This window comes from Sus scrofa, chromosome 7 (assembly GCF_000003025.6).
Source record: "Sus scrofa isolate TJ Tabasco breed Duroc chromosome 7, Sscrofa11.1, whole genome shotgun sequence".
NCBI lineage: Eukaryota > Metazoa > Chordata > Mammalia > Artiodactyla > Suidae > Sus > Sus scrofa.
This window is the reverse complement of record NC_010449.5, coordinates 100,074,420-100,080,730: the sequence shown is the minus strand read 5'-3', so window position 1 is coordinate 100,080,730 and position 6,311 is coordinate 100,074,420. Positions and strand designations below refer to the sequence as shown.

The 6,311-nt window shown below is 49.3% G+C and overlaps 1 long non-coding RNA gene across 1 annotated transcript; it reads right to left on the bottom strand.

Annotated features, from left to right (window-relative positions):
* On the bottom strand, positions 2,795–4,905 carry LOC102167686. The gene is made up of 3 exons (XR_304631.3): positions 4,255–4,905; positions 3,401–3,682; positions 2,795–3,162 (listed from the first exon to the last, which is right to left on the bottom strand). It is a non-coding gene; the product is annotated as an uncharacterized LOC102167686 (long non-coding RNA).

Below are 6,311 nucleotides of genomic sequence, written 5' to 3'. Positions count from 1 at the left end.
CAGTTTGGGGTATATCATTCCAGACTTTCAGGGACATTTAGACACATGACTTGTGTGTGCCTCCAGGTACGTGTGACAGTTATAAAATTCCCACGTGCACCCTCTCTCATTTAGGAGTCTTCTTTATAAAAATCTTTTTAAAACTACCTTTATTTTCTGAACAGGTATTCCATACACATGATATAAAACACAAAAAGCGAACGAGAGTATACAGTGAAAGAGAAGCATCCTTCTCCTCTTGGTTTCCTAGCTCTTTAGGTTCCTGTTGTTATCAATTTCTTGAGTATCCTTCAAGAGATATTGCAAGCATTTTTAGAAACATAATCATTATATATTTTTTTCTCACATAAATGGTAGCATACTTTACATAATCTCCACTTTTTTACGCTTAATGAAATATCTTGGGTATATCTTTTTATATCACCACATACAGTGATTTTAAAAAATATATCGGTTGCATAGTATTTCATGGTTAGAAATACCTCACTTCTTTAACCTGTTTTTAAACTGAACTTTTAAATAATTTGCTTATTAATAAGTTACAACAAATAGCTTTATAAGGAGTCTTCTTTTTACTTAAAAAAATTTTTTTTTCTTTTTAGAGCCATACCTGCAGCATATGAAAGTTCCCGAGCTAGGGGTCAAATCGGAGCTTCAGCTGCCGGCTTACACCACAGCCACAGCGACACCAGATCCCAGCTGCTTCTGTGAGCTATGCAGCAGTTTGCAGCAATCCTGGACACTTAACCCACTGGCCTCACTCAGTCTTCTTTTTAAAGCAAAGGAAAACCTAGCTAAAATGCGCTTAAACCAATGAACGAATGGAGTTTGAAGGCTCCGTATGTGCACACAGTCAGATCCAAGGCTGACTTTGATTCAGGCTTGACCCAGCCCCTCAGCGTCCCCGCAGGCCGGTTCTCCCTCTCTTTTTGGTCTCTCTATAGGTTCTATGCAGCATTTGCTCCCCTCTGCCTTCACCAAATCTAGGGTCTTTCCTTTTGGAACAAAGAGGCTGCTGCTGTTGTAGACCCCCAGCCTCAAACCCCACCATCCAAGGCAGAATGTGATTTCTGTAGTTTCTACAGGAGAGGGAAGAAGGTACTTGTCCCCAGAAACCTAGAAACTACAGCATCTTCTACATTGTTTTATCACTTTCGTTTTTCATTTTAATAGTCTATCAAGAACATATGTCTATTTCATTCTCTCTTTTTTTTTTTTTTTTTTTTGGCATATGAAAGTTTCTGGACCAGGGATCGAATCTGAGCCACAGCTGCAACCTATGCCAGAGCTGCAGCAACACCAGATCCTTGACCCACGGTGCCACAGCAGGAGCTCCTATTTCATTCTTTTCTCCAATGACTTCATGTACTTAATTGTATGGAGTTACCCTGGCTCCTATACGCATCCTCTCTTTGAGGGACATTTAGGCATTTCCATTAAAAGCAAACAAACAAACCGGAAGTCCACGTGTGGCTCAGTGGGTTAAGGATCCGGCATTGACATAGCTGCAGTGCAGGCTGCATCTGTGGCGTGGGTTCAATCCCTGACACAGGAACTTTCACAGGCTGTGGGTGCAGCCAAAAACAAAAGCAAAAACAAAAACAAATTTATAAACAATGTTGAATGTTTGCGTTAGGATACAGTTCAGTTGTTTTAACAGAGACTGACAATAACAGATGCTTAAATAAGACAAACGTTATAGGCATTCCCGTCATGGCACAGCAGAAACGAATCCGACTAGGAATCATGAGGTTGCGGGTTTGATCCCAGGCCTCGCTCAGCGGGTTAAGGATCCGGTGTTGCGGTGAGCTGTGGTGTAGGTGGCAGACACAGTTCGGATCTGGCGTGGCTGTGGCCGTGGTGTAGGCTGGTGGCTACAGCTCCTATTAGACCCCCTAGCCTGGGAACCTCCGTATCCCATGGGTGCGGTCCTAAAAAGACAAAAAAAAAAAAAAAAAAAAAGTTGTCTCACAGGTTTCAGTAGGTGTTTAAGCAGTTCACGTTTGACAGGGTGGCTCTGTTTATCAGGGACAGATTCCCTTTATCTGGGAGCCTTCATCTACACGGTCAAAGAAAACTCACACCGTATCTTCTGGGTCCATACTCCAGCCATGGGCAGTGGAGGAGAGGGGAAAATGGAAGACCCTTCCCTCTCAGCACGGAACCCACAAGTGGCACCTCGGTATGCTCACACCCACTGGCCACACCTGGCTGTGCATGTAATCTTTATGCTGAATAGGTTGTGCCTCACTCAGAGTTGGGGGTTCTATTACTAAAAGAAGAGGAGAAACTGTATTACGGAATAATTAGCTATCTCTGATACAACATCCTTAAACATTTATCTGTAAACAGACATTTCTATAGACTAGAATTCTTTTTGACTCCTCCCCGCCAAAGTTTCCCCTAGTACATGTTTTCCAAGACCCTGTCACCATGACTGCTGCCACCGCAACCCTGGCCACAAGCTTACCCTGGGCCATCGCTGGCTGTGCCCACAGCATGGGCCAGTGGCTCTGATTGTTCACCTCACAATCTCTAGCTCTGTGGCCTTGGCGGTTCTCGGTTTCTGTATCTATAAAATGAAGATATTGAACTCTTGGAGTTCCCGTCATGGCCCAGCAGGCTAAGAACCCAACTAGTATCTATGATGTTCGCTCAGTGGGTTAAAGGCCTGGAGTTGCTGCAGGGATCGGTGGTGTAGGTCACAGATGCGGCTTGGATCCTGTGTGGCTGTGGCCGTGGTGTAGGCTGGCAGCTGTGGCTCTGATTCAACCCCTAGGCCTGGGAACTTCCATGTGCTGCGGGTGCAGCCAGAAAAAAGAAATAAAATAAAATAAAATAAAATAAAATAAAAGACTTTGAACTTGAGTCCAGGTCTTAAAGAATCTCAGGCTCTCTCTCAGTTTTATTAGAGTTCGTTGTACAATTGAGGGCAATGCAGCCACGGGAGAGGCAGCTTGGCAGAAAATGGCATCTAGAAAGAGGGAGGTGACGTCCCACCTTGCATGCCGGCAGGACCCACCCAGGTGGGTGGAGTTCAGATCTGAGCAGGACTCTAACAGCCAACAGACTGGGCCGTGGTCAGAGGAGAGCAACCGGGTCCAAAAACCGGCTTAAGAATGACAAGGACGGGTCAGGCTCCATGTGGCCCCCCAGAAGTAGCTGGTTTGGGCACAAGATAAAAAAGAATCTCTAAGAAACATAAAGACATTGAAATGATACTTGACTGAAGGTGAAGAGGATGTTTGGGACCCATCAGGCTGCTCCTCTCTTCACCTGCTACTCCTCAGCCTCCAAACTAAGCTGCTACCTGTCACTCTCCCTCTGCCGCCCCCACGGAACCCGCTCTCACTACCCAAACATCCCTCCATCTCCCAGAAGTTTTCTGGCCTCATCTTACCCGCCCTCTGAGCAGCACGCCACACCTGGGCCACATCCCTCTCCTTCTGCGGCCTTTCTGGTCCTTTGTGGGGTCGGTCATTCTCTGCCAGCAGCTTCTGTGCTGTAGGCCTTCACATCTTCGCATCTTCTCACCAGCTGTGTGTAGGGGGCGGCCAGTCTGGAACTTTGCCCCAGGCTCCTGTTTGGGGGCACAGAGCACTATAGCTCAAGGCTTAGTGTCCAGTAGACATGTAGATTTCGACCTGTCCAGAAGGACCTTGTCACTGCCCTGTTCTTCCTCCTGTAGGGAACAGAGACGGCCACCATTTATGCAGAAACTGTGGGCCAGCCCTGCCTGCGTCCTTTCTAACCCATCCCACATCCTTAGTATCTCTTATGTCCATCCACTCCCTCCCACTGCAACTACCACCTGCTGTGACTGATTTCTCTGTGTCAACTCTTTTATTATTATTATTATTTTTTGGTCTTTTCAGGGCCACACCAGGCTAGGGGTTGAACAGGAGCCACAGCTGCCCGCCTACCCCACAGCCACAGCAACGCAGGATCCAAGCCATGTCTTCCCCCTACACCACAGCTCACAGCAATGCTGGATCCTTCACCCACTGAGCGAGGCCAGGGATCAAACTCGCGTCTTCATGGATACTAGTCCATGAAGCTGAGCCACAATGGGAACTCGTCTGTGCCCACTCTTGCCCCCTAACCCCATTCTATGCAATGACGCCACTCTGGCTTAACACCCTCCAATGGCCTCTCATCACACTCCGGACAGAATCCAAGTGGCTTAGCAGGCTTTCAAGGTTCTTCTAGATCTACCTCCTTCCTGCCTTTGGGGATCCCAGCTCCTCCCATTACCTCCTCTCTCGGTGGGCTCCAGCCAGCATCACCAAAAATGGGACCACTCATGCGCTGTTCCCTGGCCTGGAATGACTCCTCCCTTTCTTCCTCTGAGTAACAGCCAACTCCAAGTCCTTCAGGCCTCTGTGCGGACTTCTCCCCCTCCAGGGAACCCGCCCTGGCTGCCCCGGGCCGGCTCAGCTGACCTTACTAGCACCGTGGATCAAGCCGCAGCGCCTTTATGCCCTGTTTCGAATTGTTGGATTGTGTCTCTGCACTACCAGGCTTCTAGAAGCTGTGTGTGCAGGAACCTTGCCCGGCTCGCTATCACTGCTTGCTTGAAGCCTGGAACAGAATGCATTGGATAAATATTTGTTGCCTGGCGTGGCATCAAAACCTGACTAATTGGGTGCAGCTCAGGGCTTCAGCGTGGCCCCCGTCTTGAGGAAGGGCCAGGGCTCCAGGGTTAGGAAACCCAGGACGGAGAGTGAGAACGACTAGAAAGTGAAAGCAAAGCTGAGCGGGGAGGAAAGAACCACCAAGGGTACAGTCTGGGGAGGAGGGGCCAGGCCAAGAGTTCATTCAACCCCGTCTAGCGAGGGAGCCGGCGGGCAGCGTAGGGGGGAGGCGCTGTGGGCGGGAAGCGAGCGGAATGAAAAAGAGAGAAAATGTGTTTTGTAATTAGTCATCGCCCCCTGGGGTGATGCTGGGAGTTTTCACCGGAGGTGGGTAGACCAGATTTGCAAAATGACAAACAGGGGCTAACCACCAGCTGGGGCCACAGTGGGGCTTCCGGCTCGGGTGGCAGAAGTCAAGCTTTCTAGTTTTTTCTCTGTCCCGCCCCGCTACATTCAAGATTCTGCCAAGTTGTGGAAATGGGAGGGGAAGGCATCTGAGGGAAGACTGCCCCGAGGGGCCAAACCTGTCTTTCCTGACTTCCTGGGTGGCTGGTCTCTGCCTCGCTGCAGGTTCTTAGGACAAGGAAGGGGACAGGTTGGCGCTCGCCGCTGGGAAGACTCTGAAATGAGCTTGTATTCAAAGATCTTGACCGATGTGCCCAAGGGAGGTTCCTGGGAAAACCGAAAACATCCCAGAGATGGGGAACCTGGTCGAAGCCCTACCCTCCCCTCCTGCTAAGGAAAGCAGTGGGATTCAGCTCACGGAGGCGGAAAGGGGACACCCCTTCTATGCTCAAGAAAGTGGGGTCAGTTGCTCCCCACGGATACTCTTGGGGACGCTGGAGCCAAATGTCAGGACAAAGAGACCCCTGCCCCTCGTACACGCCAAGAACGTCCCATGGGTTTCTTGCCTTTGCATCCAGAGCAGCGGCTTCCAAACTTTTAAAACCAACACCCTCAGTAGGAAATGCATTTCACATCACAACCCATTTCTCAAGTGAACAACTGTTTACATGTGCGTTTCCGTTTGCATTCTGTGCAACAAGCTATACGAAATTATACTTTCCTTCTACCACATGTAACTTGCTCTTATATTTTTCCATTCTATTTCTTTTTTTAAAAAATCCTGGGGAGTTCCCGTTGTGGTACAGTGGGTTAAAGATCCGACTTGTCTCTGTGGAGGCACCAGTTCCAGCCCCAGCCCGGCGCAGTGGGTTAGGGATCCGGCATTGCTGCACCTGTAGGGTAGGTTGTAGCTCCAGCTTGGATTTGATCCCTGGCTGGGGGAACTTTCATATGCTGTGGGTGTGGCTGAAAAAACATTTTTTTGGGGGGGTGCAACCCACTAAACTGATTGCATGACCCCTGGTGGATCTCAACCCACAGTTGCTCTGGGGATGTTGATTCTTCACTCTGCAGGGTCTTCAACCCCTGACATCTGGAATTTGGGCCCAATTTTCCTGATGCGTTCCTCCCTCTATAGTCCCAAATGTCACCACCTTCACCAGGTGACCACCTCTGATACCCCCAGACCCTCAGCCCCTCCAGGATAGGCAAGGAGCCCTGTTACTGGCAAATCATCTAAGATAAGGATAACCCTCCCAGAAGGCCCATTAGGTTCATATGCGGGAGGGGGAGGGGGCTGCTCGGGGCTGCACGAATACTGCAAAAGCAACT